The sequence below is a fragment of the Zonotrichia leucophrys genome, chromosome Z (genome assembly GCF_028769735.1).
Source record: "Zonotrichia leucophrys gambelii isolate GWCS_2022_RI chromosome Z, RI_Zleu_2.0, whole genome shotgun sequence".
Taxonomy (NCBI): Eukaryota; Metazoa; Chordata; class Aves; order Passeriformes; family Passerellidae; genus Zonotrichia; species Zonotrichia leucophrys.
The window spans coordinates 70368977-70392613 of NC_088200.1; positions in this window are offsets into that span (position 1 = coordinate 70368977).

The following is a 23637-nucleotide window of genomic DNA, read 5'->3' on the forward strand; positions in this document are numbered from 1 at the left end:
GGAAGTTGTTTTGGTTTTTGCACACGAGAGTGCCATCAAAAATAAAAGTCACTCCAAATGACAATGGCAATCCCAAAAATAAATATTTCCTTTTTAGTATTTTGCACCTCAATTCTAAAGGAATGGTAAGATTGTGAGAGGATGTATTCCATGGGATTTACCTCAAATTTCTGCTGTAACAAGGATGTGGCTGAGGGTCAGGATCTGCCACTTTTCCTCTGAATTTGAGTACTTCCTTCTGCAGTGGCAGAACACGGCAAGTTCCTGCTGCTGGCCTGTGGAGTGAAAGATTAGTGGTTATTTTTCTCTAATCTCCAGTCAATTGCTGAAATAAAGGAGAAAATTATTTTGCTTATGGCGTCTCTTGTTCCTGTGTTTCTGAAACACACGAATTCCCGCAGAATACTCATGAGCTTTGCAACTGTTTACTGCAAATCACTTACATGCAATTCTTTATATAATCTCTTTTTTCCCACACGGATTTTTTTCATGACTGAAATGCAAGGCTGGAAGCAAATGTCTTCATGGTAACAGAAAAAAGGGGAATCTGAGCAAATTAAAATCACTGAAGCTTGATTAAAATGAAGATCTTTTTTACTTCTCCATTTGCAAGCACAAATGTAGCAAAAAATCCTACACAAATTAGGTGAAGAAAGGTTATCTGATAGATATTATCTCTCCGTACATCCTATAATCAAGGTTTTATTATTGCAGCTCATTCTAGCTTTTTCTGATACAATATTTTATTACAGCTTAACAGCTCTGCGGTTCAATGCTAAAAACCCTGAGTGCAGTTTTCTAAAAAGAAAGAGAAAAAAGAGTAGTGTGGTCTGGATAGTTATTGGTTTTGTGAAGTACTTATTTAACTGCAGTGTTGTGCTCTTAATGTAATTCAACTATAGTCTATAGGTATGCTGCAATCACTGTTTGCTGCTCAGCTAATTTCTTAAACATAATCAAAGACTGGAATTTAAATTAATTCAGAAATTTTCCATTGTTTCCACTTTCTGATTTTAAGTATGCCTTGAAAGTGCGTGTTAGATACATTAGGTTGAAATTCTTGGGCTGTTGCTGATTGCAGTAAAATCCTTAATTTAAGAGGAAAAGCTTTTTCCAGGAGTCTCCCATGCTCTCTCAGAGGGTGCTGTACCCCCTCAGAGATAAGCAGTGCTCTCCCTGCTCTTAATAACATTCATTTATAATGCATTCAAGGAACAAAATGATGGCAATTTCCTCCCCCTTTTTTTTTTTTTCTTTCATTTTGCCACCATCTTTAGCTCCAGGTCCATGAGGATGAACCACCACAGTCCTGTGTGGTGCTGCAGGTGGGCTTCCCATACAAGAGTAGGATGTACAGCTCTTCAGCAATTTTAGAGAGCAGGACACACAGAGACAGACTAAAAATGGCTAGTTCAGAATGAATTGCACATGCAAAACCTAGGAAAGAATAATATATGTTCTGATTCCCTTTTTAAAAAATTTTCCTGTGTATTTCATGTCAGGTTCATTTAAGAGAGAATTTGCAGTATCTTCAGTTTCTTCATTTTCTTCCCAAACATGGGAAACTTCCAGGGGAAAGTGACAAAAGCAGAAAGATAAACTCTTTGTTAAACTTCAAAAGAAGCTGGAAGAGGTGAAAGAACATCTCATGCAGAGCTGGACAGAGAGCTTGTGGTTTTGTCTGAGGTCTTATCCAGAGAAAGAGTTGCCACCAGCATGCCCTGAGACAGCTCTTGATGTAGGTTTCTTTCCCCAGGCATACTGGGGCTGGGTGCCCAGAGATTTAAAGGAAGATCAGCCAGGATCTCTGGAAAAATCTGATTTTTACATGAAAGAACCATGGTGATCTGGAGACAGAACAGAGAATATGAGTGGAGAGCGCACTGGGGAGAGATCCTGGCAAGAGGACATGGTGAGGAGAGCTCTCTCAGAGTGGTCTTATGGATTCTTTTCATCTGTCAGTTTGTTTGTGTTTTGTGTTTAGTTTGGTTTGGTTTTTTTTTTTTTTTTTTTTTTTTGGTTTTTGTTTTTTTTTGAGTGCTGGTTCATTATCTTGATTATTTCCTGAATTTATGCTATAACTTACTGGTGAAACTGTTTTGATTTATTCAAAATAAAATACTGATATTAACTCTCATGTTAACTTATTTGGAATTAAGAAAGGTAGTCTTCATGTGTGCTGCATTATTGTGGCAGTGAATCCCATACACTGCCCTGTCCTCAAGCTGCTGTAGGATCCCAGGAATTCCTGTTGTCTCCCAGACTCTGAGTAATGGGTTGAGCAGTAAAGCATCCCTTGTGTGTACTAGAAACTCCTGCATGACTTAGGTGGGGAATGTCTGCATAGAAACTTCTGTTTGACTGAGGAAGGGAATGAGAGATAATCGATCATCCCGTGACAGCCTTGGAATATTCCTTGGATGATTCATAGCCCAAGTGACGTTGTTACTGGAATTTTTAAAAATATTTCAGCAATCACCAACTTGGAATACGGACATCAGTGAAAATTTCATAAGAAAACTTATTTTATTTACTGAGGATGGCTCTTAATGAGGAGAGTTTTTGCTCTTCTCTGAAAGTTTTCCTGGGACCTGAAAGCAACTGATCGGTGGAGAATGTACAGTTCCTCACTGGCAAAATCTCTGATGTTCTCTGCAGTGTACTTGCTCTCAGCCACAAAAAAGCAGGGCATGTTCTAAGTGGCACTGCTTAGCTCTGTTTCTGGAGGTTTCAGCAGCAGAGTTTCTCACTGCAGCCATGTTCGTAAACAAAACTCCACATGGTAGTGAATATTTCCTTAATGGAGCAGTGTAGGAGTAGGTCAGGTCAAATCCTGGCTTATGCAGTTGGTGCTTTCCACCCAAAAATGGTTTCTCATGGCTTTGGTGCCTTAGCTGGATGAGGGATTGCAGGATTTGGCACTGTCCATTTCCACTGCAGCAGGAAAGGTAAGTGCACTGCAGGTCAGGTGGTCCAGGCTTGCATCCCAAATTATGTCCTGAGCGCAATAGGATTGTCATGCTTGAATTCACTGTCAAAATGTTCATGAATAAAAAGTGGAACACACTTGGTTCAGTGACCGTGAGTCTGGATTTAAAAATTAATATAAAAACTAGTGCAAATATTGCTCTGTAATGTAAATGCAGGGTATTTCATATATTTGTCTTTTCCAAGGCCAGTATTTACTGTTCTAAGAATGCTTAACTCATATTCTTCAACTCAGTGAAGAATTTCTTTGGGATTCAAATGACAATTATAAATAGGTAATTACATTCCTGCACCAGATATGTTCGAGTCCTCAGCCTAACTTACAATTTCTCTTATTCATAATTTATTTTGCATTTCCGGGGGGCATCGGAAGGGTGACAATTTAATATGGACTGGCTGAGGCTGCTTATCAAAAAATCATTGTGATGTTTGAGTTACTGTTCTTCTTAAATAAGATATATTTAAATATATATATATATATATACCCACACATATATATCAGATGGCCTTTCCATTCCAAGAAGTCTTGGCAGTCTAATTTTATGATATATTAACTTGGTATTTAATTTATCAGGTCATTAATGTATCAGACAGTCTGTGAGCTATATTATTTGTTTGTGTTGCTGCTCTCCATTCACACTCAGCAGATGTATGAGACAACTCATTCTGTGATTTGTCACACTTGTTCTCATTTTTTGTGACAAGCCTAAAATCTTATATCTCTTCACTAGTAGCTGTGAGTTCTATTATTGTATTCTTTTTTCACATGCCAGAGTAACCTTGTGAGTTAATTGGTATCTAGACAGCTCCTCAAAACCATGCAAAAAATTTGCATGAAATCAAGTCTCTATTTGAAGGTTTGAGATTTTGAGAAGTGTGTAAATGAATTTTCCTTAGGCCTCTGACAGGGTGTTTGTCTTCATCATGTCAAGGAAGAAGTTAATATCCTTTAGAAGACATTGAAAGATTCTGTAATTATTAAAGCTTGTTCAGTTGTTAGTACTAGTGAAGAGAGGCAAGCCCAGATTTAAAAGGTTCTCCCACAACACATAAACCCCCATGCTCAAATTGCAGAGAACAGCTCCAGGTTCTGTTTTCATACTCTCAGTTCTGTTGCAGCGTTGTCTGTTCTTCTCAAAATTTGTCTCAAAAAAAAATCATGATGAGTCTTTACCATTTGAACACTGAAATTTGGAGATAGTTTTCCAATTTTTCAGACAGCTAGGAATGGTGAATCAGATTTCATTGATAATTGAAATCTGTTAGAAAAATATAAGGACCATAACTTTTACTATAAGTGTGATGGGAACCTACTTTTCAGTTTTAGCCAATTTCATTTTTCAGAGAAAACAGCCTATGGTTGTAGGTTCATTCCTCCATGCTCCCCCACAACAAATCCCCCTGGCACTGCATCAGTTTGCACAATATTGACCCTTAAATATCCTTTAAAACTGACCTTAACATTGTTAAACTCTTAAACCCTATAATAAGTAGCAGTCATTACTTTGGGATTACCCTGGGAATTTTAGTGACCTGACAAAGTAAATCCTCTGAGTGATGACAACAGAGAAAATGTTCAGAAAGTTTTCTTTTAATGCTGGCAAAATATTTTTATATGGTCAAAAGATGTCTAGATGAGCAAAATACTATTAAAAAAGGTATTATCCACCATAATAGGCCCTATTGTTTTCATAGCATATTTAACCCTAGCTTTGCAGCTTGAAGATCTAAGAACAAGATTGCTGAGGATCTAATGGGTAATTGCTAATCACTTATTTAAAATGAATGTTTTAACAGTAAGCAAAAAACAAAAAGCTTTTTTCCTTTTATGACAAAAATTAATTTCAGGGCAGCGTTTTCTTTAGGTTCTTAACAGTGGATGTATATAGTTGTGTTTAATGAGAGTTCATCTTAAAATTTGCATCAAAATCTGTTTTTACTCCCCTTTTATCAGGTGACTTTTTCCCATTCTAACTCAATTTGTCTGCCAATAGAAGGAGCTCCTGCATTAGGTAACAAGCTGGAGTTCTCAGGAGAACCCTTGATCCAGACAGATGGATTCTGGCTTTCATTGTTGTGTGTGTGTGTCTATGTGTGATGTGTACAAAAATTTTGATTACAATTTTGGTACAAGCTATCCAGTCATACTGCAAATAAATCCCGTGAGATTATTGCCAAATAAGAGCATAGCACTGTTCAGAGTGAGGGTCATTCTTATTTTTTGGGGGAAAAAGAAGGTTTATCTTCTTGTATCTTGCAGTAGCTGGAAGCACACTGCTGTAGAGAGGTGGTCAGTGTTGTTCTGTTTTTGTGATTTCCTGACTGCAAACAAGCTGTTGGGGGTTGTTGGAGAAACACTGAAGATCAGAAGAACATAAAACACCAATTCCTGAGGATTTTAAAGCTATTGCTGGTAGGAGTAGAGAAAGGAAACATGCGCACCCTGTGTGGAAAGAGGGTGATGCCCCTGGAAGAGACACTGATTCAGCTGTAAATGTTTCAATTTTTGAGAGAAGACTTTCATATTTAAGTAATGTTCATAGAAACACAGAATAAGCTGAGTTGGAAGAGATCCACAAAGATCATTGAGTCAAGCTCCTGGCCAAGAACATTGTTCAAACGCTCCTTGATCTCACACTGGTGCTGGGACCACTTCCCTGGGGAGCCTGTTCCAATATCCAGCCACCCTCTGGGGGAGGATCCTTCTCCTAATATCCAACCTAAACCTTTCCTGACACAACTTCAGGCCATTCCCTGGTCACCACAGAGCTCAGATATGTGCCTGCCCCTCCTGTTCCCCTCGTGAGGAAGCTGCAGAGCTGCTCTGAGGCCTCCCCTCACTCTCCTCCATCTCAACAAATCCAGCGCCCTCAACTGCTCCTCATGGAGCTTCCCCTCAAGGCCCTGCACCATCCCCATGGCTCCTCTGCACTCTCTGACAGTTTAATGCCTCTTTAACCCTGTGGTGCTCAGAACTGTACCAATATTCCAGGTGAGGCCTCGCTGGCCCAGCGCAGAGCAGGACAATCCCTGCCTGGCCCGACTGGCCACGCTGGGCCTGGTGTCCCCAGGACAGGGATGTCCGTGCTGGCTCCAGGGCACTGCCACTGACCAGGAGCCCTGTCCCTTTCCCTGGCACTGCTTCCCAGCCCCTCATTTCCCAGTCTGTCCGTGGCAAAATCCCAAACTTTCCCTCATTGAACCTCACAGGTTGGAGCTGGCCCAGGCCTCTCGTTTGTCTGGGCCTCTCTGCAGGGCCTCCCTGCCCTCAAGGGAGTCAACAACTCCCCCCAGTATTGTCCGTGAACTTAGTATCGGCTGCTCTTAATTCTGTGGAAAAGTTTCTGTTACTTTGCTTTTTATTTTTTCATTCATTGTTCCTTATCTGAAGAGTTTTTTCTCACCTCTATCAGTACAATGGTGCAGGAAATAAAATAAAGGCCATAAAACATGCTTTGCTTGCCAGAGTGTAATGAAACAGAGGGCATTATAAATGAAAGATCCCTCCTGACTTGCTTCATATGGCATTTTGCCTACTCAAGAGTGAATGATCTCTCCTAGAGAAATACCTGGAGTAAAAATTGAATTGTTGAGAAAAAGTCTGTAATACATTTTTTTCCCAGACATGTACAGACTGGAGCCTTTACTTGCACTTAGACTGCAAAGCAGAGACCCTAATATCCACTTACAGCTTCTGTAGACAGATGAAAAAGCATTGAAAAGACAAAATGAAGGATATCACACCAGACCTGAGAGACATGGTGCGGTCTGGGAATTCTACTTCCTTTTTCCTCTCTATATATTTTCTATTGGCTTTTTGAAGTCAATAGAGGTATGAAAGTCCCAATCACACAATATAACCCCTAAATACTCCAGGGCCAGATTCTCAGGTGGATTTATTTCTTCTATCCTCCACATCTTTCATCCAGTACAAAAAGACCAATAAATTGGCAGCCTATGACTGGTAGAGCACTCCCCTGGTAGGTGGAGAAGCTGTTGTGCATTGCTGATCTGGTCTGGATATTTCTCTGTGCTTGCCCTCTTCCCAGGAGAGACAGAAAGAGGTGATATGGCCGAGCTGTGCTCCATCACATTTCACACTGGAATGGCTTCTATTATTCTTTTTTTCTCGTCAATGTATCTATCCTACACTACTTCACTGCAAGATAGAGTTGCACTCCTGTTCTCTACATTAGTAAATGGACAGCTGAGATGTAGAGATGCCAGCTCAGCCTCAGCTATATCAGTACCCAGCATATTGAAAGTATCACTCAGGTGACTTTGTGGATATATGATGGAGTTTTATGTGAATCTAAGTTTGGCTATCTTTATTACTTATCTGCAAACAGCTTTAAATGTGTTTTATATACACAAAGGTTTGCAGCAAAGCTCAAAAAAATCCTATTTCAGATAATTATTGTTCTCAATTTCTATCAAATCCAAAATAAGAACTTTGGAAGAGGGGAGAAAAAAAGCCCCCACTGCCTAGTCAGCCTAGATAATTTGGTATTGTGACCCCAGACTGATTTGGGTACATCATTGCCTCTAAACTTGGAGAATTTTGTTATGATATTGTGTCAAAATTTTGCAACTGTAATCAGGGTTCAAGCTATTGTCTTGCTGATAAACATGCTTCCCACACAAATGATCTGGTGCAGCTGGGGGAAATCTAGTTCCCAGATTTAGTTTTTTCCTGTAAAAGTGCACAGGTTCAGCTGTTGCTGTTACAACCCTGCAGTCTAACAGCGAGACGGATTTGAGAGCCTATTAATCTCGTGATTACAGGTGCCTACCTTTCATGGGAACAGGGGAAAAATGCCTCCAAGCTCAGATTTTTTTCCTCAGTCACATTTCAACTCTTTGGCAAGACCTTTCAATCTTTAGATTTTCTCTGGGCAGAGCACTCTCTGTGCCACCCCCCTGGCCTTGGCCATGCTCATGAACACCTTTCTGCATAGCAGAAATGCCTTTGTGATCACAGGTGACAGGTAGATCTTTCTGCCTCTCCTAACATTCCTCATTTTACCTGTAAACCAGGCCAGGTAGTTAAGGAAAGGAAATAAACTGGTAGGCAACTCTGCTTACTGCTCTTGTTAGGCATCCCTGTGCTTTTTGTAGTTTTGCTGCTCTTTTGCAATTATCTGCAATCACACTGAGTTTTGTCTGGAGGAATGCAAACAAAACATTTGCAACATCCAAAACAGGCAGCACAGTCACAGATGCTTTCTAATGACACAGATAATGAAATAAACAAACCCAAATACCTTGCAAATCAGGTCTCTTCTTTATCCAGCTGAATCACTTCTGCCGTGGCAAGGCTTCAGTCAGAATTTTAGTGCAGACCTCTCAGACAAAGATCCTACATGGGGAAATCTGTCAGAAAACCCATTTCCAGTGGGGATTTCTCTTCCAGGGTCTTCAGCAAGGAATACTTTTGTGAACATCTTCTTACATAGAATCACAAAAAGATCTGGGCTGGAAGGGACCCGAAATCCCATCCAATGCCACCCCCTGCCACGGCAGGGACCCCTCCCACTGTCCCAGTGTCCAGCCCGGCCTCGGGCAGTGCCGGGGATGCAGGGGCAGCCCCAGCTGCTCTGGGCACCCTGTGCCAGGGCCTGCCCACCCTGCCAGGGAACAATTCCTCACTGCGAAGATCCCAGCCAGCCCTGCCCTCTGGCACCGGGAGCCATTCCCCGGCTGCCGTCCCCGCGGCCCTCGGCAATTGTCCGTGTCCATCTTTGCCGCGGCCCCTCCGGGCCCTGCGAGGCCGCCCTGAGCTCAGCCCAAAAATTCATTTTTCTGGGCTGAACAATCCCAACTCTCAGATCTCTGATTCTAGAGATGCTCATGTTTCCAGAGCTTTGATCCCAAAGACTCATCAGAGATCCATGCTGGTACATCTGGAAGAATAATAGACCCATCTTACATCCAATAGTTTCCAAATTGCTTTTGCTCATTCTTCACCATGACAGTGAAAAGATTTGTTTCAAAGATATGCAAAAATACCTCTACTAACACAGGTGTAATTTTCTATGCTGTACTGACCAATGGAATATATCATCTTGCACCATTTAACAAGAACATTTCCCTTTCTAGTAACCCATTTTCCTATTTAAATGTCAAAACTGTCTTCCCCTGAATTTTATCATCTACATCAGCAGCCAAGACATATTGCACCTATGTCTAAATACAACATCTGTACTTATAACAACTAATTACCATCAAATATTACTTTATTAAATCATTTGGGTTGAATATATGTTCAGAGGTACTAAACCACAGAATCTAAAATATTTTGAGAGTATTTTCCTTGGACAGCAATCCAAATATCACTGTAATGGAGATCTTCAGTCTTTGAAGTACCTTATAAGAAAATGAATTTGTAATTATGCCACTGAAACTGCTTCCTTCTCTGGTAATCTTGTGGTAAAATTGACGAAGTTATTGAAAATTGAAGAAATTTATTGAAGAAGTTAATATTCTGAAAACATATAATTTCTTGCTCTTGTCAATAGCACCTTTTGCATATAGACATACTCACAGTCTGCTTCTCTTTGATGCACATCACAATTGTCAGTAGCACATTTTAGCCAAAATGTCTGTCATCCTAATTTTTATTCTTTTTTTGGTGTTAAAAATTGCAGTTGGAGATCTTTATGCTGTACAACTTTATGCAGCTTTTTTTTTCTTTTTTGTTTGTTTGTTTTGTTTTCTATTTTTTTAAAATATTCTAATTTCAGGCATTTTCCATTTTCTTAACTGTATGAGCCATTTGCATTTACAGCAAACAATCTTGGTCCCTTTGAGTTGATATAATTTAAAATTATGAATTCACAAGATTAATGCAAGCAGAATGGGGTTGTCTGCTCTTATATGAAAATGCTCCTTGCTTTAACAAAAAAATAAATTGTTTCCTTGTTTTATGAATAAGCATATTCAGTCAAATATTTAGTGTATAACCATGACCAAAACCTGTACTCCAGAGGATCTGACCCACACAGGGCACACGTACTGGGCCATTCATGTCTAGATCAGTAATCTGGAGCTCTCCAGATCTGACCAAAAATTCTCTGAGATATAATGTTGAAGGGAAATAGGTTTATTCAGGACACATTCAAGTGATTAAGGAGGAAGGTATAGAATTAAGCTTTTCTTCTCATGATTTTTTTCCTCAGTTTCACCATTTTACCTGTTTAATCATTTACTCTTGATGTCTATCAATCTATTTAAATGTCACATCTGGACTCCTCATTTTATGTATGAATAAGCACCAAATTACTCCACTTACTACAGAAAAGTTTCAAAACTTCTTTTCTTTGTCAATCAACCATGCTACCTTAGAATTATAACATTCCTCTGTAAAATAAGTGCTATTTAGAAGGGACTCCAGTATGACTATAATTGTGTTTCTTTAAAAAAAGAAACATTTTGTTGTAGTGTGTTGTTAAGTTTCTTGTGTTATTCCCCCAATTTATGTATTGTTTCCCCCTATTAAGTGTAAAATGGTTTTGTCCCCCCAGTTTTTCCCGCCACAGTCTTGATGTTCATTAGGTTACCATGGTTACCCCTGTGTCTGTCACCCAAGTTATATAATTTCTCCTACCCCTTTTTCCCTTTTTAGTAAATCTTTTCTTCTCCCTGGGCTCAGTCAATCACCCCCCGCTCCTCCTGGTTTTCCAGAACTTTCGTTCCCCTGGAGGTGGTGGTTGGCTGGGGTCCCGGGACACCTCCCTTATCTTTTGATTATTGGTTTCCATGGAGTGTCAGTTCTGTGAACTTCATACCCTCACCTTTCCTGATTGGTTCCACCTGTACCCACCCCCCCTCCTTTATAATCCTGTTTCACCCCCTATTCAGGGCCACTTTCCCGCTTGGTTTCCCCCTACTGGATCCCGCAACACCTTCAATAAACCGACGTTTAACCCCCGGTGAAATGGTCAGTCCCGTTCCTTGCCAATACCAGCGGTGTAAGCCAGTCCGCAGCCAGCACAGCCCGAGGCCCTCAGACGCCGAGGGGCGCTGGCCAGGAATTGCAGAGGGGCGTCGGCCTTTCGCCCTCAGCTAGCCGGACTTCAAACTACGGGCCGCAAACGCCCCCCCGCAACATTTCATCCAGAAATGTTCTTTCAGGGCCTTATTTTTAATTTACAGGGGCATTCTCAATTTCCTTGTGCCAAGTTATTTTGTTTCTTTTTGAGAGATGCTTAAATTTTTTCATGTTTTCCAATTTAAGGAAAAAAAAATCTGCATGCATAATATCTAAATAAACATATCACTCCTTGTAGTCTGTGCTTTCAAATGGTCAGAAATTATCCCTACACTCTTGCTTTCTTCTGAAATGAAATGAGAGCAACAAAACATTTACAGCTTTGGAGTGAATGTTTCTGACACTCTTGTTTTGGGCCAAAGCCACAGGAGGGAGTGGAGTGTGACCTTTGGAAACTTTCATAACCTAAAACAGAACTTTTCTGTGTGTCCCAGCGCTCAGTGCTTTTGAAGCGTCCATTTCTCCTAGGATATATTTCCCGTTCCTTGCAACAATAACTTCTGTTAGAATTTCCCCACAACTGTTGAAGCCTGATAAAGAGATCCCTTTCACAGATGGCACTTATCTTCATGTTGGCACACAGCAGTGGAAAAAAACCCCATCTTTACACAGAGTAATGTTTTCAAATGCTCCAGAGTGGTGGTAGGAGAGAAAATATTTCCCAAACACTTTTTTTTTCTTCGTAATTGAAAGTGTTTGACTACTGAAATGCTTTACTGAAATATTTTTCATGTTTTTTAAATGAAAAGAATTAATTTTATTTAAGTTTATGACATCAATTTCAAGTGCAATGTTCCATAAATTAGAAACTATCAGTAGTAAAATACGATAAATATATTAATGATCATATGATGTCCTTTACATCTATTTTACTTTCTCCATCATTTCATGATCACAAATTCTATGGATTTTTAATCTCTCTGGTGAATTTTTTTAATATTTGAAATTTTGCCCAAACTTTGTGTGGCATTTTCTGGGACCCCTGTCAAAGGGAGGAATGATGAATCTGACTCCGTATTCTTAGAAGGCTAATTTATTATGATATGATATGATATGATATGATATGATATGATATGATATGATATTATAGAATACTATACTAAACTATACTAGAGAATGGACAAAGGATGCAGACAGAAGGCTAAAAGATAATAATGAAAAACTTTTGATTCCTTCCGGAGTCCTGACACAGCCTAACCATGGCTGGTCATTAATTCAAAACAATTCACATGTTGGATAAACAATCTCCAGCCACATTCCAAAGCTGCAAAACACAGGGGAAGCAAATGAGAGAACATTGTGTTCCTTTTTCTCTGAGGCTTCTCCGCTTCCCAGGAGAAGAAATCCTGGACAAAGAGATTTTTCAGAAAATATGATGGTGACAACTTTGCTTTTTGACAATAAAGAAAAATATGCTGTCCAAAGCAGTAGCATGCAGACCCAGAATGAGAGCTGGTCTGTAACACTTAGTCCAAGAAGAATACATGATAATGAAATTATACATATGTAACAGAGGTTCATTCCCATCTCACCTCCCCTGGGCTGGTGGTGCTGTGAAATCTAAATTGAATGGCTGAGGGAACAACTGGACATGTGGGAAAGCAGGACAGGACGGGCAGATGGTCTGCTGTGTAAGCCATGCTCTCAGAAGCTGCTTGTTTAATTTTGTATGTGTTCAAAACCTGCTCCAGCCTTCTGAAGCAGGTGTTTTATCACCAACACGCAATGGCGTCCCCAAAGGATGCGCCGGCCTCACGGAGCTTTGGGAAAGACAGCAGGGTGTTTAGACACTGTATTTTCTGTGTTATGCTTACCTTAAACTGCCATCCAATTCCTTTTGCATAACAATTGGGTTGGTTTGGCAGCCAACATATTTGTTTGTCGTCTTCAAGGGGAGCTCTTCTCGGCCTAATGACAAAAGGTTGTCACCCACTGCAGTTTTCACAGTCCTTCACTTGGATTAGGTGGTTGTTGTCCAAAGCTCTTGTGCTAAAACTTTGCATTGTGGAGCTTAGGGATGTGAGTTAGTGGTGGACCTGGCAGTGCTGGGTCAGCAGATCCTCAGGGATCTTAGAAGTCGATTCCATAAGCTGGAAGCATGTGAGCCTCTGTGGTGTCTCAGGCTGTGGCACTGCCAATTAAAATGGAGATTAAAAACACTTCAGGAAGTAAAGGTATTGCAGGTTTGATGACAGGTTTAATATTTTCCAGAGACAGTGAAAGCTGAAGAATCAGGAATCACCAATATAATTTCTTGGAGGCAGTTTTGGTTCTGTATACACGCCATTAGCACTGGTCATTGGAGATGTGTGGTGGTGTTCGCAGGGGTCCCAGGATGAGGGAAGAGATGAGAATCGTGACTCCATGTTTCAGAGGGCTGATTTATTATTCTATGATATATATTACAGTAAAAGAAAATGATATATTAAAACTATACTAAAGAATGGAAGAAAGGATTTCATGAGAAGGCTAGCAAGAAAGGGAATGGAATGATAATAAAATCTTGTGACTGACCAGCCAGCTGACTGTGATTGGCTGTTAATTAAAAACAACCACATGAGACCAATCACAGATGCACCTATTGCATTCCACAGCAGCAGATAATTATTGTTTACATTTAATTTCTGAGGCCACTCAGCTTCTCAGGAGAAAAGATCCTAGCAAAAGTATTTTTCAGAAAATATGTCCATGACAGAGATGAGCACATTTCAAAGCCAGAGAAGGAATCATAGCACCATCCACAACAACCCAGGGTATTTGGGAAGCCAGGGTTTCTTTTGCATCAGGACACCTTGATCCAGGACTGTGGGAATGTGGAGAGACAGTAATGAAATTCTGCTACTAGGTGGTTTCTGAAATGTTTCTAACATTTGCTGTGGTTTTAAGCTCAGCTGGAGACAAAACATCCCAGAGGAAATTGCTCAACTCACCTTTCTTCTGTGCTCATCCAGGTGGAATGGGGAGGAGAATCACAGTAGAACTGGTATGATGAGATAACAGTTTAATTACTGAAAATAAAAACATAAATACAGTAATAACTATAATGATAAAGTTTATTAAAAAGGGAAAACAAGTGCTGCACAATAAAATTGCTCATCACCTGCTGACTGATGTCACATCCCTCTTCCCCAGCCCGTATCAGCTGGGATTCTGGGAACTCTCTTAGTTTATATCCTTGGCATGATATTCTGGGGTGTGGAGTGTCCCTTTGGCCACTTTGGGTCATGTCTTGGCCGTGTTCCCTCCCAGTTTCCATTGTGAATCTCCTCCCTGGCAGAGGGGGAGACAAGGAAAATAAAACCCTTGACTTAGACAAACACAACCAAGTGAAAACCCAAACCATCAGAGTGTTATCAACACTATTTTCATTCCAAAATCCAAACACACCCCTGGAACACCTATTGGGAAGAAATTAACTCCATTCCAGCTGAAACCAGAAGTTTTATTTTCAATTCTGTTTTCACACCCAGAGGATCATTCTTCTCTTTTGCCTCTCAGAGTCAAAACACGAATTATGTGAATGCTACACGATGTGAGAATTTCCATTTCAGGTTTCAATTAAGTTTTTTCAAATTTTACATATATATAAGGCATTAATGTTACAGCATGAAGAATACTCCATCATCCAGTGTATTTATGTAATAACAGATATTTATTTTAATATATGTACTATATTAATGAACTCAAAAAATTCAGAACTAACATGATTAGAAACGGGTTACGGAGAACAACCGATTTTAAAAAAATCCAAACATTGTAAAAGTTCCCATAATCATGTTGTTGATAAAGCACATTTTTAAGAACATGATTTCTAACACTGCAAGCGGAAGTTTCATTATTTTTTTCCTCCAAGTCCAGTTGCCAAGTATTACTATAAATAATTTTCCTGGGAAAAGATATAGGAACAGTCATTGGTAATTTAGATATCTAATGAGGATACAAATCCCCCTTTGTGTCACTGAAATGAAATTAGGCTGATAATAACAGCTTTGTTTGATAATTTTTTTTTTTCCATGCACTTATTTTTTATGTCTGTGTTGTTTCTGTCCTAACTCCATCAAGGTGATTGTCACCCAAACTAGTGAGCCCCCTCAGTATCTCCTTCCTCTTGGCCTTTGCCACATTTAGGTGTAAGATCAGTCATAATCACTAAGCAAACGAACCCTTGGTATTGCTCCTCTTTCCTTTCCCAGAGCCATAGGGAGATGCAGAAGGATTTTAATAACACCCTTGTGCTGCTCCATGTCCTGAGAGCCGCAGAATCATCCTGAGTAAAGGGGATCTGAGGGCTCCTGTGCATGTTTAGTGTTGTTGTTCTCATTCCCTGGGTCATTCCAGAGGAACTTGTATAAAACATTGACCTACTTCTGAAAAAGAAGGGAAAAAAATCTACAAAAATATTATGCAAGAGGCTGTGTTTTCGATTACTGGAATTCCTTACGCTCCAAAAGGATGGGATTTGGGATAACAGGGGCTTGGAGAGAAAGATGGTGGTCAGATAGGAAAACTAAAATGGTCCCTAATGGGGTCACATGGAAAACTCATGAGATATTTGAAGAAATTCAGAGACATGGTGGTGAAGTTCCCCACAAAATGTCATCAAGTAATTCACATCTATGCTGTCATTAGACTAGGACCAAGAGGACTAGTAGACAATTGTCCTGCACTTTGGAGTCTTTAATTTTTGACATTGAAAATGCACCATCTGTCTGTTTATAATTCTAGAGGTTAGTTATCTGTTAACTGTCTAAGACTTTTCTACCTTTTTTTTTAGTACCCAACATAAAAATGGGTAGCTCTAATGAAAGAAAATCACCCTGGCTTTAGTATTAATTTCCCAGCATTTGCCATTTAGGATGGGATTTCACAAGTTTCCTGAAGACCTATGTGCAAGTTGCATGCAGAATAAACACAGTGTGTCACTGCTGTGACCGGCTGCCAAAATTATCTTGAGCCCTCCTTTAAATGATGTAGTATCGCAGTGGCTCTTGCTCTGTATGGCAACCCAAAATCAGCAAACTTCCCCCTTCACACCCAGCCCTGGGGGAAAGATTTCCATCTTTTTCTCAAGTCCCGCACAGAACAAACAAAGTAAAGATGACATGAATTTTACTGTTGCCGAAATCTAACATAGCCATGGCCAGCACCAATTCACTTTATCACGTGTGGTGTGGGGGAATATAAGGAATGGAAAAAGAGCACTACTGACTACCAGATCTCGAAGTGATAGAGTAAGTCACTGATATAGCTTGTTGATACTAATTTGTTAATTCAAGGTGAGACAAAAAGAAATTTCTCACTTTTAATTTTTTGGACATATCTTTTACCTGAGGATGTGAACATCCCATGCTTTTTATTCTCTGTCTGCACTTGAACTCACCCAAGATACTGAAGTCCCTAATAATCAGTCAGCAGTTTACCAGTCACACTCAAGCTGAAGAAAAATAAATATTAAATTTATGTAATGAGTTTTGGCTTGGAAAAATTAATTAAAAAACAGGAGAACCAAATGGGAGCAAGCCTGATGAGGTCGCAATGAGAAACTTTGGTATTTCAGTACAAGATCAGCTTATGGAAGAAGAGAACCAGTAAAAAGATGTTTTGAGAATCAAGAGTAAGGTACCTAAAATGTGAGAGAACAAGGATAAGAACCCATCCATATAACTTGGACTGATTCTGAAAATTATATTTGTTCATGGGGAAAATTTCCGTTTGGATTCAGGCATGTCATTCATACATGTAAATAATCACATATTCCCAGTATGTAATTTAATACTCTAGTTGTGCAAGTGAGTGAAAAAAAATATAAAGTAAAACAGCTCAAACACTTGATAAAAATGAAAAATAGTGGCTTAAGCATATGGTAAATGCATAAATCTGGTACTGAGTTTCGTAATTTCCTGAAAGTAACCTATGAATGATCCATAAAATCAATTCTGCATAACCTTCTATTTGAACTTTTTTTCCAGATTCATACAAATTACTTTTTGAAGAAACTATAATAAAAACTTTGTGGCAATAACTTAAGAAAGATTAACCATTGCTAGAACCTGGATCTGGAAGTGCAGTTAGGTGTTTTCAAGACATTTTTAGATACATGAATTATTACTTGCTGCCTGTGGGCTGTATTCTTACTTAAGAAGCCATCAAGTGAAAGATAATGAAAATGACAAGATTTGCAGCAAGTTTCCATAGAGATTAAATACTTGAATTCAAATTATTGCTCTCCAAGTACACAAAACACTCATGTGACGGCTATCTGTATTGTCCTGTCAACCACAGTGCAGAGTAAGTATTTATTTAGATTATTTGGGGTTTTTATTTAATTCAGTTGTTCTTCAGCTTATTTTACTTGCTCTGAAACACCAGCACTGACTTCTATCTAGAAATCAGCATTCAGTTTTCTGAAACATTTCCAAGGATTTTAACTTTGACAGCACACAAAGTTTCGTGCTGAACAAAGCTGCCTTTTGAAACATTTTCAACAGGAGCACTTAGAGACGATAAAAAGACCCAGGGTGCTGTAAATGATGAAGAGCTATCAGTGCTTTTGTGACAATGGAATGAGCAATAGAGTGGGTAGCTGACTGTCTCTAAAAGTCCTTCACGAAATCCAGGGCATTGCTTTTTGAGAAGTGAGCTCTGGAATGGATGCTTTGGAGGTGGTAATCTCTGAAATAGCTTGGTCCTCTCCTGGCGCTGTTGCACAAGCTGCCATGCTGTGCATGCCCTTTCCCTCAAGGAGATAAGAAGAAAGATATTTGGATTTACAGCTCTTGTTTCTAGGTTAATCACTTGAAGTGAATGTATTGGGTTCCTGGCAAAATTTGCCATTGGGTGGAGAGTGTTCCTACTTGACTCTGTTTATTCATTACAGTGCTCTGTTTTTATTGAGTTTGATTTCTATCAAACTGCAAAAGGGCCAACACTTTCTTAACTTCTGAAGTCTTTTTAAGTTTATGCAATACGTTCCCTCACTAAAAAACCAGTTCCAGCTGTACTTTAGTATTTCCCTTCTGCTTACCTATATTCATTCTGGGCGATATTTCTAAGAAGATGATCTAAGCAGAAAAAAATCTAATGTGCTAAATTGTATGTTGAAGGAAGTCTAATCTAGATTTCAATATTTTTTCTTATACCAATTTCCAGCATGGAATCTTATTCTGTGTGTACCCTGCATAAGATTCAGAGGAAAATTAAAACTTGATAACTTAAATTACGATAATAAATTTATATTATAATTAATGACAAGGCAATTTATTACTGAACAAAAAAAGTGGTAGGAGAGGGTTAAGGTAAAAATATATTTACTGTTAATCAGGGCTTTCATAAAAACTTTAAAAGTTAATGAAAAGGGGAAAAATTAAAAACTCACAAGGCACAGGTTTTATAGCACATATTTTTCTTTCTTTTAAGGATGATAATCAAATCCTTGCATACCTTCATATTTGAGTTGCTAAGGTGTAATCTTTGCTTGAATTCCTGATAGAAATATGTCATAGCTCAACTCAATTATAAAGCATCAAGAAAGGAATTCAAAATGGTTTTAATTCATCAGCCTGTGTAATGACTTTGTAATACTAAACTAGGCTATGATGCTTTTGGGACAGAAGAATTTGCAGCATCAGCCAGTCAAAGGTCCTAACTCTGCAATTTCAATGCTGAATTTATCACTTTTGGCACTGATGTCAACCATACGTCAATGCCTGCTCATGCGATGGGGACTATCTGAATGTGAGCTATTAATTCAAGGCCATAAAGAAAGTATATTTAGCTGTAATCCCAAGTTATTTAAAGTTATAGGCAGTGTTGTAGATGGATAACAAGGTTGTTTAGCTGGAGATGTATTATCTATTTGCAAGGGTTGCTGATGACTTTGTAACCTGCAAGAGGTAAAGACATCATTTTTTATTGTTGCATATGTGCATTGGGCAGGAACAGGCCAGTCAGGAAATACTAAAGGTCACCTGTACAAGAATCTACCACCCTCTTCCTAAGTGAAGCAAACCGAGCTTTTAATGGTTCTCCACATGATGCACCTTCCTATCACATCTCCTCACGAGAGGAACCTTCATAAAGGGCATGCAATATTCTGAAGAAAGTTCTTTGCTACAGAACCACAGAACAGAATGAAGACAATTGAAGAATTCGTGATGGAAGGAACTTCAGGAGTTCTCCTGTTTGACTTCCTCCCCCAGGCAGGGCCAGCTTGGAGTTCAGGGCTTTTTCCATTCCCACATTGAAAAACTCCATGACTGGAGGACGTTTTCTGCTCCAGTTCCTGGCATCCATAATGGAACAGAAGGATCTATCCCCTTTCCAAGACCATGGATGGTGTTCCTCAGGTATTCTATTTAAAAGTGCCCAGGCAGAGTGCAACACCTTAACCACTATCCTCAGAATCTGGTCATTGAGGCAGCCTTCAGTATCCTTTATACCACAACACATAAAGACACGACATAAAATCAAGGTAAATTTAAAGCTGTTGTTCCTCACATAGTCCAGAATGTGAGCATGTCCTCTTCAGACTGCTGTCTTTCTCCTTGCTGTACTCAATTATGCTTGGATGAAATAAAAATGGTGGACTCTGGCATATAAAAAGTTGCTTTGAATTCTGTGCATTATTCACTCAGTTTCCATTATTTCGCTTGATTCACTGCCAGATGTTGCTATTGTTTTAGGAGCCACTGCTGTAAAACTAATTGACTAAATCCCTTCCACAAACATTCATAAATGCATGAGAAGTGTTTTCAATCTCTCATCTATATTGTGCCGTCAAAGTGCACTTAAAGTTCCCGAAATTCCTGACTCTTTCCACAACCCTCTCCTGCTCATCCATATTAACTTTTCTGGCAGCTTAAATTCCAGGTTGATACAGATCTGAAAGGGTTTATGACAGGTTTGTTTTTGTCATTGCTCTTCCAGGAGACCCAATTCCCTGCATTATTTATTCACTTCCACAAAAAGGGAGACTGGGGTAGCTGGAGCCTGCGCAGGATTTTGTATATTCCCATATGCCAGTTTTGAGGATGTGGCTTTTTTGTGGCTCCTGGTCAGCTGCCACCAATCAACCCTGGAATTTGGAGATGTGGTAGAGACACATCCAGTGGTGATGTGCTTTAGTAAAGAAACACAAAGCTTTGATTTTTTTTTTTTTTTTTTACAAAAGAAAGAAGGAAAGAGAGCAATTTTATATGTAAGTTCATACTGAGAACAGCCTAATATATTGCTTCTCTTGAGACATCACAGGAAAAATGCAATAACTCCAAGTTTTTTCTAATATTGTTACAATGCTTTAAAGATATTAATATATATACAATATTATTTATTAATAACAAATATAAATACTACTGCAAAGAGTGTCTCATTGGAAAAGATGGTTGACCTTTCTCTCCCTTGTGAGAGAAACCAGATGTTTAGGCTCTTTTATTATGTCAGTATTAATCAATGTATTTTCAAAGATTTTGTTTTGAGAAATATGACAAATTGTTGCAAAGTTAACCTTTTTGTCCCCTGGAGCAACTCTGTGTTTTCTTCTCGTTTTTAGTTAAGTTTTAAAAACATTTTCTATCCCACAATTTGATAGTATTCTAGAGAAACCAAAATTCTTGTTAATAAGGATGTCAGAAGTGCCATGTAAAACAACAAGTTATCTTTCTAAGAACAACCATTGGCTTCAAAGACTAAAAAATTTCAGACAGATGGAAAGTGTAATGTTTTTCCTTTTTGGGACAGGTAAATTTTCCTTTCTGGGACATGAATGAAGTTGTTAGAAGCAGCAACAACTACTTTATCACCGCCATCAGAAGGCAAAGGATTAAATGCTGTCACTATTCACACTATGGTACCTTGTAGGGTACAAATTACATTTCTGTAACCTCAGCACCTTCATCAAAACCAACATGATCAGAGCTCATACTAATCTGCTGCAGCCAGCACCAGTCTTTCTGCTCCAAACGGATGCAAGGTCAGCAGGGTGGACTTGGGAAAGGAGGGAGCAACCTTATCAGGTAAATGCACATGGTGAGGTCCAGAAGCAGTGGCCATGTGAAAAATCAAGTTAACATCCAGCACGAAGGCGTGCTCGCTGCATGCTGCTGCCTTTCTGCCAACCTGTTTCTTGCTGAATCTAAACAGGGTCTCATCTCACAAGCTCCTGGTGATTTTCCTGCAAAATGTCTGAGCTTCTGTTCGACGGGCAAACACCACAATAAATTAAGGAGGAAAAAAAAATATGAAAAGGAAAAGGAAGGTGTGTAAATGATGGGTGCTCAAAAGAGCCTTTCCCTTAAGGAATTAGGCTGAGCTGCAGAAGCAGTGTGTTTGATAAACAGGTTTATGTACACTTCAGGCTTGTGTTTTCTGTGCCTGCTGATGCTCCAGTGAGACAATCACATATTCAGTGCACATGGGCAAAGCAAGTGAGTTCACTCACTGTGAGCGAGTCATGCAGCTGAACTTGGGTAATCTCCATCCTAGCCAAAGGGTTAATTTATGAAGATTTCTCTATGGGGCTGCTAAAGGAAATGATCTCACTATACTCAAAACTATGTGTCTTTTGACCACAAAACTGCTGCAAGCATTCTTTAAGAAGCACATTTTGATCCTGAAAAAAAGAGCAGTGTCCTTCCAAACACATTAACTTTAAAACCACTGGAAAATATTAGGAAAAATAGTGAGGTGATTTACAATCAGGCTAACAATACAAGGCAGAATAGTTTAATGGCTTGAGAGGTCAATTAATCATAAACTCAGTGGAAATGTGATGAAGGACACACTGTAAAGCTTTGCAAGGTTAAAACACTTAATACCAGACTTCAATTACCCTTTTGCTGGAGAAATCTTTGGCCAAATTTTTAAATGCACATACCAGAAGCTGAGTATCTGGGCTCATATTTTTGTGCTCATATATATATCTTTCATGTATCTACATCTAAAAATTATCATGAGATTAGATATCTAGGAATATCTATTAGATATTCCACTCTGTAGAATGAAGTCAAGCTCAAGACACTGAAACCTAGTGGCCTACATTGAAAACTTTTACACTAAAGTATTAATTTACAGCCAAATATTTGCATAATGACAATTCAGCTGTAAAAAGTAGTGTTTTGATGGAATATACTGGTGGATCGATCTGTGCCTTCATTTCAGGAGTCTCCTCTGTGTCAGTTGTTTGTGGACTGTCTGTCTCTATGTAGCAGAGGTGCTCATAAATTCATATGATATAAAAATATTTTATATCATATGAATATACTTAAGAATTTTCATTAATACAAAGCTTTCAACGCTGCTCTCAGTCAGAATTTGCAGGCATGTCAAAATTGGCCACTGTCTCTGAGTATCTGCAGTTCAGGCAAATGTCTCTTTCACAGCTTTCTACATTGAGAAAGACATGTGCTTGCAATAGCCTGATAAAAATATTATAAAAATTAGTGAACAAACAAACAGGACAATTTTGAAACTGAAGATTAAGTTTTTCCTACTTATAAGGAACCCAGCAGACCACAAGTTTTGATGAACTCCGAGGCTTCACAGAGATAGGTATTAATAAAGAAGCAAATTCTAACTAAATAATGCCAATAAGAAAATGATATAGAATTTAAAAATCTCAGGCTAGTTGAAATTTCATGTAACTGTGCAAGTACCATCAAATTTATTTATGTTTTTCATTGCTTGAATGGGGGTAATTTGCATCAAATTACAGAAATTAATTAAAGGAGGTCTTGTTCCTGTAGAAATATGACATCACATTTGTGTTCAGAATTCTGAAATCCTTGGGTAGCTCAACATGGATCACACTCCTGTGAGGATGCTGACAAGGACTGTTGCCAAGGCAAGTTTGGCAGGATGACATTCCCCCAGAGTCCAGGCAGGAATGTTCCAGCAAGTACAGAAACCGACCCCACCTCAAGGTAATGACTTATTCCCCCCTTTCTCAAATACACAGGGAAATAAGAAATGCTATTAATTCTCGGTGGTACATTTCCACTTACTAATATTCCTGCAGCAACAATACAGCAAAAAAGCAAATTTTCTTTCCAGCGCTGCTAAACTTTTTATTTACATTCTTCACCTGAGCTCAATCCAGCTGCATGGTCTGGTGCCCATGTCAAACTGAGAAGCTTCAGGGAGAGCCATTCATTCCTGGAGTGCTGAGGAGGCAATTTTTACTTCAGCACAAGCTGGACAAAAAGCCCCTGACTTCTTTTTCTTTCTCCCCAGTGTTCAGCAAAGCCCTGTGACATATTCATGCCAAGCTGTACAAGCCAAGGCCACTTGTTTAATGAATGCTGACCATGCAAGTATTGGCTCCATAACCTTTCTGCTCTGCTTTTATGAAGCAGCTGATGTTAAAACATGAATTTGAAGCAATGTGTGCCGCTACTTCTTGCTGTTTCCCTGTTTAAAAATTAAGAGGACTTCATAAATTTATAACCGTTAAGAGACAGGCTGCTGCTGAAATGCAATCAGTTTAAATTTGCAATGGGGGCTTCCCTCTTGCAGGTACAGAACAGATGGAGATCTTGCTCCAAAAAGTGACCTATCTGCTGTGCTGGGGATTATTCATGGGCACAGAGGGGGTCAGAAATGTTATG